We start from the raw sequence: 11,302 nt of genomic DNA, 5'->3' as shown, positions 1-11,302 counted from the left end.
TTGTCAGATCCTGAAAAAAAAACCCCGATTTTCAACGACAATATCACTAATTCTAACATCTTTTACTAGCATTACCAGAGTTTGCACTAGTTTTGATTTGCATTTTTAAATACATTTTCCTTTAGTCTTATACTATTCCTTCTCCCTTTAAATCACCCATGTTATTTTGTTTGGCAAATGGAGCTCATCTGCCTTAAGGATATACACTGATTTTGTAACACCACTAAATGCACAATCTTCTCTCAATTTACCCATCAAACAGCTTACAATGCAAAAATCTCTGTCCAATCGCATTGCTAGCCAGCCTTATCCATATCAGAAATCTTAACACCTCTTATTTTCTACACTACAATGAACTCTATTGTATTGTTATTATTAGAAAAAACATTTGGATTTCAACTAAATTTGGCTATTACTAAACTTTATTGGCTCTGGGGCAGATCATTGTATGCCATTAGTTTATTAACCTCCTAAGCAAGCATATTTGTCCTAGAGAAAGCACCTGCTACCCCATGCAGGCCCCATGGAGTGGATCATTCTTGACCAGGCACACAGCCCCCACACATTCACCATTAACTGGGCCAGGAAGGGCCATCTCCTCTGGCCAAGTCCGGCAGTGAGTGGGCTTTGGCTAGAGTAAATTAGAGGCTCCATCCTGAGAACACCCTATCAGTAGGCAAATCTGGGGACAGAGCTTTACCAGCTGTGAAGGCTGTGTCCAATTTTAAGGATTTTTAAAGACTTCAAAACATTAAAACTTAAGTAAATGATTAATAAATAAAAACATGAGAACAGTTAGAAACAGCAAGCAAAATAAAGGCAAATAATTTTTTTTTAAAATTTACCTTTCCTTTTGCTTCCCAAACTGTAGGCCTAGAATCCCCATTTAAATCAGCAGCATTTTGGATGCTGCCCCAGGTCTGACCTAGCTCAAAATCCCAGCAGCAATTCCCAGCGTAAAAGCTGGAGAATCCAATTAACATTAACTGTTTGATGGGCAAGATGACCGCCCGAATCTGTGGAACATCTCAAATGCACAGTGAGTGCACAGTGCTGGGGCTTACTTCAGTCGGAATGGCAAAATGCCAGGTGATTCCCTTTTAGAACAGCTGACTACAGCCAGCACCAGCAAGGCTTAGTAACGTGCCAAACTCAGTTAGCATCTTAATGTTTTTCTAATAATGTCCTAATGTGACAGATTTCATTCTAATGTAGAAACATGAAACACACAAAGATTTGTGATTTGGATAAAGCCACTTCAATATTGGGGCTGAGTTTGTGAATTAAGGGCATATTTACAAACTTGCAGAGTTGATAATAATCACACATAGTAACAAGTGTTAATATTCTATCAGTGTGCATATAACAGAGGGGATAATTTATACAGCATTTTTGGCCATTGAGTTATTGGAATCTGAATTCTAGCAGAAAAATTTTCTAGATCTTAAACTTCCATAATATCTCATGCACATCAATCACTTCCCCCTGTCCCCAGACAATTCTTTGGTAAAATTTTGCTCAATGGCTCCACATCTAGTTTGTACCAAGTTTTTAAGTAGATCTTTAGCAGGACCATGTTGAAATACAAAATTCTGGCTATGATGACACACAGTTTACAACAGGGTTCCATTCCTGTGAATGATCTGTAACCTGAGCAGTTCGCAAGTCAGAAATGCAGACGTGAACAGAGCTCCCACATGGCAGAAGATGCCTGCAGCAACTAGCAAATCCATACCACCAGTCTCTGAAATGTTTGTTCGTATGTATATGCCATACACAAGTCAGGCGTTTGTAAGCTCGGGAGGACCTGCAGTAAGATTGTTCACAGTCAAATACATGCTGATTCACCTTCATACTCCACGAGTCTGGTTACTGACAAAGCACACCCATAAAGTTTCTATACGTTCTTCACTGCATTTTAGAACATAGAAGAGTATAGCACAGGAACAGGCTCTTTGGCTCACAATGTCCATGTTGACCTCGATGCCAATTCAAACTGCACATTTGTCTGCATGTGGTTTATATCCCTTAATCCCCTACCTGTTTACATGCTTGTCCAAATGCCTCTTAAATGTTGCTATCGTATCTGCTTCCACACTTCAACAGCACGTTCCAGGCACCCACCACTCTGACGCGCTTGTACAGATAACTATCTAGAACGGATTCTTTAAATGAAGTTTATGATGGGGATGGGCCTTAAAACTGCTGCTTAAACACCACTTCAGTGCATAATGTGCATCATTATCTTTTTCCACAGAGTTGTGAATAGATTTAGTCTTGCCAGCATACATATCCTTTGATTCTCACATACATTCCACCATTAACCACGGAAATCATGCAAATTATATGGTCAGTGCAGGAAACTGATCTGAACTAAAAGTCAACCATGATCTTACTGATTAGTGAAGCCAGCACAAGGGGCTGAAAGGCCTACTCCTGCTTCTATTTCTTATGTTCTTTGCATGACTTCCACAACTGGAAATCTTACATTCCCCATGTCCATTTAGGAGCAAGGAGAGAAAACAATTAACCAAAAGAAAAATATTTCTGCAGAGACTCATGGGAGGATAGTGGGGTTAGGCCTTGAAAAATCCCACTGCGAGCAGAGTGGGGGCTGGAAAAATCCTACTTTTGGGATTATATTGCAAATCAGAAGATACTTACACTGAAATCTTGTAACCTTGTGGCCCTGTAGATCTGGCTTCACATTAGTGACAGGAGAGTTCAGCTCCATTGCAAGTAATGATAATAAACCAGTTTTGTTACTTTTATTGAAAGAATTTTTAAAATGTTAACATGCCACGTGGGATCCACCAGGGTGATTGAGACAGGCTGGGGGTGGGGGGGGGGGGTGGTGAGTGGGTGGGTTGGTGGGTTGGAAATGAAGTCAGAAAGATCTGCCCTCTGGTGGTTCGGAGGAGTACTTGTACGATACAACAATTCTTTCATCACCTCCGCTAGAACAATAAATGTTTCATTATAAAATTCAGCAGATCAACTGTTACTGGAGATTCACAAATTGATTGAACTATTGGTTTGCTTGGTGATTCTTATTAGAATAGAAAATGCGAAATACATCTCTGATAGAAGAGATCACTGTGGTTACAGGATAACCTGTTGTATGCTGTAAATGCTTTCCCTCTCAGAGACTTTCAAATTCCCCTTTTCACACATTTATCTAAATCGCTTTTAAATGATTTCCTATTGTCTGCCTCAATTGTCACTTAAGGTAAAGCATTTAATAATGGAGTTACTCTCCCCTCATCTTCTCTCCAGAGATTTCATTTTCTGTCTTCCTCATTACACAATTTCATTTCAAATCTTTATCATTCATGCACCTATTGACCCTTTATTCCATGGACCTGAATCTTGCAAACAATTCTTTTTTTGAGAGGACATTGTCAAGACTTCAGAAGATCCACATCGTGACAATTATAGCGTTTCTTCATGAGCATTTTCTGTTAGCATATAATAAAAAAATCAGTTTAATCAAATATGATTTCCATTTATAAACCTGTACTACCTCTCTGTATATCCCTTTTTGAATAAGGAAGTCTCAACAGTCATTTCCCATTCCTCTGGCACCTTTCTTCTATCCAAGATTATGGTGAGCCTTTTTGTAATCGCCATCCCTATGACCCCACAGCAACTTTGGATATACTTCATCTGAAGATAACTTATTTACTTTAACCACTGTGAACCTTTCAAGCGCCAATTTTCACCCCATCCATTACCTTTACTACTTCCCATTCTACTGAGATTTTGGCATTATCCTTCCAAGGCATAGACCAATACAAAACTCTCATTAAATATCTGGTCATGCTATCCACCTTTATCCATAGATCATCGCGTTGGTCCCTGCTCAGCCCTGCCCCTCTTACAAACAGATTAGTGTTTACATGCTAATTAAGGATTTCTGGCTCCATTTTTTGGCCATTCTAATTCTTCTATTGTCAGGGCTTATTTTCCTTTCCATCGCCCCTCTCATTTTACTGAACCTGTCTCACACTTGAATCATTTACCTAACCGGCAGCACTCAGCCACTTTATTTTGTTTGATCATAGCCACTTTCTCCTTGTCATTCAGTTCTGTCATTGGTTCCCTTCCCCCCACCCACCCCCAGTGAGGTGAGGGAATTTCCAGCCTGCGTCTAGAATAAATTGAAAACCCTACATTAGCACAACAACACCTTTCTACATCTATACTCCAGTTCCCTATAATAAAGAAAACATAGCATTTGCTTTACAGTAATTGTGCACCAAATTAATATGTAGATACAGATTCCTCCAAATGCCACACCTACCAGAGAAAAAATGTTCTATCTTTCTTTTCTTTCTACTAAAAGTGGATAACTATTTCATTTTTTCCATTATTTTTAATTGGTTGTTGCTATTATACTTCAACTGCCACCTTCCTCACAATCAGTTAGAATGTACCATATATATTCACGCCCTCCTCACAGTTTACTTTCCCACCTACCCTGGTATTATAAGCAAAACTGGAGTTATTGAATTCAATTCCTTCATCCAAGTCACTGGTATAAATTGCCAAAAGCTGAGGCCCAAGCACTGACTTGTGGCATTCCTCTGGTTATATTCTGCTAATCTGAAGATTTATTTCCAGTGTTTTTCCTATTTATTAACCAACCCTCAATCCATGATGATGATTTATTACTTACAACCCCTTGAGTTCCAATGTATTTTTAAATCACCTCCTTTTTGGCATCTTATCAAATGCCATTTAAGAATCCAGAAATATTCATTTATTCCTCTTGGCCCATCTGGTGTTTTTGTTTTGAGGGGACTTTAATTATTGGATTCAAATAGAATTTGCTTTTCACGAAGCTGCATAAAATCTGATTAATCATGATTGTCCAAGTATCTGTTTACCATGTATTTAGTAACAGATTCTAGCAGCCTTTCAATTATTAATGACAAGCCAACTGCCCTTTTCTCAGATTCCTCTTCCCAGCCTTTGAGTTGTAATATTATAAAACTATCATCTTTCAATTCACTGGGACTAATCTAGAATCTAGGGAATTTTGGAAGATCAAAGTCAATGCATCTGTGTTTCTGTAGCCCCATATTTTAAAAAAGACAAACTCCAGGGTGTTGGCTACATACAAAGGGGATGTCAGATTTAGTACAGGAACAATGATGAGATTGTTTCTTCACGTCAATTACATTTTCATTAGCCCATTGCTTTCCCCATTAGTATCCAGCATGTTCTATTTCTCCTCTTCTTGAAGACCAATAGAAGATAACAGTTTAAAGTTTCTGTCCCCTTCTCATTCCTACTTCTCCATCTAATGGATCTATATTCACTTCAGCTGATCTTTCCTTTTACACATTCTCAAAATTCATACAATCTCCCTCTATGCAGGGATTCATCTTTGGATCGGAATGAATATGCCACGGCTGTCACCGACTTCATCAAGACCTGTGTGGATGAGTGTGTGCCTTTGAGAACATACAGAGTCCTCCCAACCCAGAAGCCCTGGATGAACCAGGAGATTTGCAGTCTGCTATGGGTTAGATCTGTGGCATTCAAGACCAGCGATCCAGAACCCTACAGGAAGTCCAGGTATGACTTACGGAATGCCATTGTGAGAGCAAAAAGGCAATTCCATGTGAAGTTAGAGACATAGTCGGACACACAACAGCTGTGGCAGGGTGGGCATGCCATTACTTCCTTTAAAGCGAAACCTAACAGCATAAATGGCAGTAATGCTTCACTCCCCGATGAGCTCAACACCTTTTATGCACTTTGAAAGGGAGAATAACACTACCCCTGTGCAAATCTCCACAGCATCCAGCAACCCTGTGATCTGTGTCTCGGAGGCAGACGTCAGAACATCCTTCAAGAGGTGAACCCTCGCAAGGCATCAGGCCCCGACTGTGTTCCTGGCAGGATACTGGAAATCTGTGCCAACCAACTGGCTGAAGTGTTCAAGGACATCTTCAACCTCTCACTGCTGCAGTCAGAGGTTCCCACCTGCTTCAAAAGGGCATCAATCATACTGGTGCCCAAGAGGAGCAGAGTGAGCTGCCTCAATGACTATCGCCCAGTAGCACTCACATCTAATGTGATGAAGTGCTTCAAGAGGTTGGTCATGGCTAGAATTAACTCCTGCCTGAGCAAGGACCTGGACCCACTGCAGTTTGCTTACCACCACAACAGGTCTACAACAGATGCAATCTCACTGGCTCTCCACTTGGCTTTGGAACACCTAGACAACAGCAAAACATAATTCAGGCTGCTGTTTATTGATTACAGCTCAGCATTCAACAGCATTGTCCCCTCAGTATGAATCAACAAGCTTCAAAACCTGGGCCTCTGCATCTCCCTTTGCAACTGGATCCTAGGCTTCCTATCAGGAGACCAGAGTCACTGATCTGAAAATCAACACAGGAGCACCTCCAGGATCCATGCTTAGCCCACTGCTGTACTGTCTATATCATGACAGTGTGGCTCGGCACAGCTTAAATGCCATCTATAAATTCACCAATGACAGCATTTTTGGTGGAAGCTCAGATGGTGACGAGGCAGCATACAGGAGCGAGATAGATCGGCTGGTTGAGTGGTGTCACAATAACAACCCTTCACTCAGTGTCAGCAAGTGAAAGGAACTGATTGTGGACTTCGGGAAGGGGAAGTCAGGAGAACAACATACCGATCCTTATTGAGGGGTCATGGTGGAAAGGGTGAGCAACTTCAAGTTCTTTGGTGTCGACATCTCAGCGGATCTATCTTGGGCCCAACACATTGATGCAATCATGAAGCACACCAGTGGCTCTACTTCATTAGGAGTTTGAGGAGATTGGTATGTCACCAAGGGCTCTTGCAAATTTCTACAGATGCATGGTGGAGAGGATTCTGACTGGTTGCTTCACCATCTGGTATGGAGGCTCCAATGCACAGGATCAAAAGAGGCAGCAGAGGGTTGTAGACTAGCCAGCTCCATCACGGGCACAACCCTCCCCGCCATCGAGGACATCTTCAAGAGGTGGTGCCTCAAGAAGGCAGCATCCATCATTAAGGATCCTTACCATCTGGGACATGCCCTCTTTGCATTACTGCCGTCAGGGAGGAGGTACAGGAGCCTAAAGTCCTACATTGAAAGTTTTAGGAACAGCTCCTTCACCTCTGCCATCAGATTTCTGAACAGTCTATGAACACTATCTCGCTGCTCCTCTTTTGTACTAATTATTTTTGTAACTTATAGTAATTTTTATGTATTGGACTGTACAGCTGCCACAAAACAACGAATTTCACAACATATGTCAGTAATAATAACCCAGTTCTAATATTTCTTGATAGACAAAATATAACGAGAGGAAGAAATATCAACTTCCTGCTAAATTTACAAAATTTCTCACAAAACTCTGGCTTAATATTGAGCAACATTCTTCTACCACACAATCATTTTCCAGCACCATCCCCACATCCCTTGATCTGTTTAATAAACAGATATTTACCTGTGTTTTCATAAACACAGTCACTTGAGCCTTCAAAGCCTCTGGGGTAGAGAATTTCAAAAGGTTCAAGCACCCTCTGAAATTCTCATCTCAGTCCTAAACTGCCTACCTCTTATCCTGAACTGTGCCCCCTGATCCTAGCCTCCTCAGCCGGAGGAAACATCCTGTCTCTATACTACCAAGCTCCTTAAGAATTTTTTAAAGTTTTGATAATATCTCCTTGCAATCTTCTAAACACTAGAGTCTCAGTCCCCTTGATCTCTCCTTACCTTAGGATGTACTTGCCATGGAGCGAGTACAACAGAGTATCACACAAATCAATCTTCTGAAACTCTGCTGCACTCCCTCTATGGCAAGTATATCCTTTCTTACGCAAGGAGACCAAACACTGTACATAGTACCCCAGGTGTGGTCTCACTCAGTCCCCATACAGATACAATAAGACTTTCATACTCCTATATTCAAAACCTCTTGTTACTGTTCTGATTTCTTGCTAGTCATCACTGAATCACATTTCAAATCGAGTTTTTCCAATGTTATTGGCAATTGTGAATTATTTAAATGCATGCCATTGCTTAACTAGCATCATAACCACCAGTCCCAATTTCTTAGACTAGTTCAGCAAAACATACCATTCATCTCAGTAGTTTGGCTTCATTTGAATTGACTAATTATGGGCAGCCATATCATTCCCAGACTCAAATTCCATCATAAGGGAAACAAGCAGTAGTTTCATGGAACATATAGAGATTAAAGAGGAGAAGGTACTTGCTGCCTTACAGTGAATAAAGTAGATAAATCCCCTGGGCCTGGCATGATATTTCCTCGGACCTTGAGAGAGACGAGTGTAGAAATTGCAGGGGCCCTGGCAGATATATTTAAAATGTCCTTAGCCATGGGTGCAGTGCCAGAGGACTGGAGGGTAGCTCATGTTGTTGCGTTGTTTAAAAAAGGCTCCAAAATTAAACCAGGTAATTACAGGCCGGTGAGCCTGACATCAATAGGAGGTAAATGATTGGAAGGTGCTCTGAGAGATTGGGTATAAAATATTTAGACAGCCAAGGGCTGATTAAGGATAGTCAGAATGGCTTTGTGAGTGGTAGATCGCGTTTAACGAATCTTGTAGAGCTTTTCGAGGAGGTTACTAAGAAAGTAGATGAAGGAAAGGCTGTGGATGTTGACTACATGGACTTTAGTAAGGCCTGTGACAAGGTCGTACATGGGAGGTTAGTTCAGAAGGTTCAGATACTAGTTATCCTTGGAGAGGTTGTAACTGGATTCAAAAGTTGGCTGTGTGGGAGAAGACAGAGTGGTAGTGGATGATTGTTTCTCAGACTGGAGGCCTGTGACTAGTGATGTGCCTCAGGGATCTGTGCTGGGGCCATTGTTGTTTGTTGTCTATATCAATGATCTAGATGATAATGTGGTAAATTGGACCAGCGAGTTTGCTGATGACACTAAGATTGGAGGTGTTGTGGACAGCGAGGAAGGCTTTCAAAGCTTGCAGAGGGATCTGGACCAACTGGAAAAATGGGCCGGAAAGAGTCTGCACTAAATTCCATCTGCGAAGTGTGAGGTGTTGCATTTTGGAAGGACAATCAAGGTAGGAGATACAGAGTAAACGGTAGGGCACTGAGGAGTGCGGAGGAACAAAGGGATCTGGGAGTTCAGATACATAATTCCCTGAAAGTGGCATCACAAGTAAAGAGGGTTGTAAAGAAGGCTTTTGGCATCCTGGCATTCATAAATCAAAGTATTGAGTACAGGAGTTGGGATATTTATAGTGAGATTGTATAAGACACTGGTGAGGCAAAATTTGGAGTATTGTGTGCATTTCTGGTCACCTAACTATAGGAAGGATGTCAGTAAGATGGAAGAGTGCAGAGAAGATTTACTAGTATGTTGCCAGGTCTTCAGGAGTTGAGTTACCAGGGAAGATTGAACAGGTTAGGACTTTATTCCTTGGTGCGTAGAAGAATGAGGGAAGATTTGATAGAGGTTTACAAAATTATGAGAGGTATAGACAGAGTAAATGCGAGTAGGCTCTTTCCACTTAGATTAGGAGAGATAAGTACGAGAGGACTAGCTTTAGGGTGAAAGGTTTAGGGGGAACATTAGGGGGAATTTCTTCACTCAGAGTGGTGGGAGTGTGGAACGAGCTGCCATCTGACATGGTAAATGCAGGCTCACTCTTAAGAATAAATTGGATAGATATATGGATGGGAGAGGTCTGGAGGGTTATGGACTGGGTGCAAGTCAGTGGACTAGCAGAATAAAGTTTCTGCACAGACTAGAAGGGCCAAATGGCCTATTTTCTATGCTGTAGTGTTTTATGGTTCTATAATGCAATCAATCTTCCCTTGACGTTCTGTTCTAGACTCAAATGAATTCCATGAACTCTTTCTCTAAGCTAATTTGCTGTGTCACATCTACACAACACATTAATGAGAGTGTTACTTACAAAGGAGATAAAACCAATGACTGGGAAGTTTAGAATAAGATACATATACAATGGATTTAGGACAAAAAGTTTAAATGTAATAGCCAGTTGGGGTGTTTTAGTCTAGACTACAATTGATATCTGAAGGTCATCATTGAAGAAAATGTTAGGCAGAAAGGTGAACAAGTGCAAGTGTGAATGAGAACACAGAGGTAGGCTCATGGGAATGCAACTACAGATTGCATGGAAGATAAACACCATCATAAACAGGTTTGTGAATGTAACTGCTACATAATTCACTGTTGTTAACCATTAGAAATTATAATGCATGCGTGACTTCCAGTGCTACTTAGGCAAGAAAAAAAAGTAAGGGCATCAAACCACTTAGGTAAAACTACAGGAATAATGATTGAAGTTACTGATGGTAAACCAGTGCTACTGATATCTCAAGAGTGTGGCATGTGCCTGAGTGATTTTTCTTGCCCATCTCCAAGACAGGTAACCTTACCAGATGCCCATCACAGGAAATAGTGCAGAATAGGGCAATAAATAGATCCACCACTGGAGGATGGGTATTTAGAGACATCAAAAATTGAAAGCAAAAATTAAATTCTTTTCTCAACTGTGAATATTCTTTCCTTCTCATTTGTTTCCTTTCATAGGGATCTCCTGCTTTTTTGACCCTTTAACACTAACCCTAACTGCCATCCACCCCTGTTCATGATTAAGTGTGTACCAGGTGGTGCCAATACCCATCAGGCCACCAAAGACTTTAAATTAACTTTCAGGATTACTTATCCATTCCACATCAATGGAAGAAGCAGGTGGTGTCAGTTGAAGTGGTGGAACACTGCCAGTAAAGGATGAGAAAACAATACACTGGAGAAATTAGAGAATACGGTTCAAAAAACATTGTTTTGTATTCCCAAGTTATAGTATACAGATAAACATCCAGATTTTCCCAAACCTGATCCAATGCTCAGTGCCTGCAGGTTTCTCTTCAAGTCACGCACATTCCAACTTCAAAATAGTTCTCAGTTTATTCACTTGTTGCTCAGTTCAAACCATGGAACTTCCTACCCAACAGAACCATGCGAGTAATTTCATCAGGAGGGCTGCAGCGTTCAAGGTAGTGGGCCACCATCACCTTTTCAAAATTAGATACTGGTAGTAAGTACTGGTCTTGCCAGTCACTTCCCACCTAAATAGATTTGTTAATTTACTAAGAAAATTAAAGCTGAGCAAATAGAGATCTGTAGGATCAGAGCTGTCTGTTCAGACAGGGGGCAGTCACTGCTGATCCTCTGCAATGGGCTGCATTCATTGTACCAGCCAGGAGCCTCTTACCTCAGCACTGAGCAGCCACATCACTCATCCAAGCTCA

The 11,302-nt window shown here is 41.1% G+C and overlaps 1 protein-coding gene across 4 annotated transcripts in view; it reads right to left on the bottom strand.

The window, feature by feature from the left end:
* LOC127569957 (type 2 lactosamine alpha-2,3-sialyltransferase-like) overlaps positions 1 to 11,302 on the bottom strand; it is a 59,395-nt gene that overhangs the window by 33,835 nt on the left and 14,258 nt on the right. The window contains exon 1 of one of the 4 annotated variants that reach the window (XM_052015053.1): positions 2,041 to 2,081. The exons of the other annotated variants lie outside the window; for them this stretch is intronic. The gene's annotated coding sequence lies outside the window, so the exon portion shown is untranslated. Of the gene's footprint in view, positions 1 to 2,040; positions 2,082 to 11,302 lie in introns of those variants that run through there. 4 annotated transcript variants of the gene reach the window in all.

Source organism: Pristis pectinata, chromosome 4 (genome assembly GCF_009764475.1).
Source record: "Pristis pectinata isolate sPriPec2 chromosome 4, sPriPec2.1.pri, whole genome shotgun sequence".
NCBI classification, from domain to species: domain Eukaryota; kingdom Metazoa; phylum Chordata; class Chondrichthyes; order Rhinopristiformes; family Pristidae; genus Pristis; species Pristis pectinata.
This window is presented reverse-complemented; position numbering and strand designations above follow the sequence as displayed.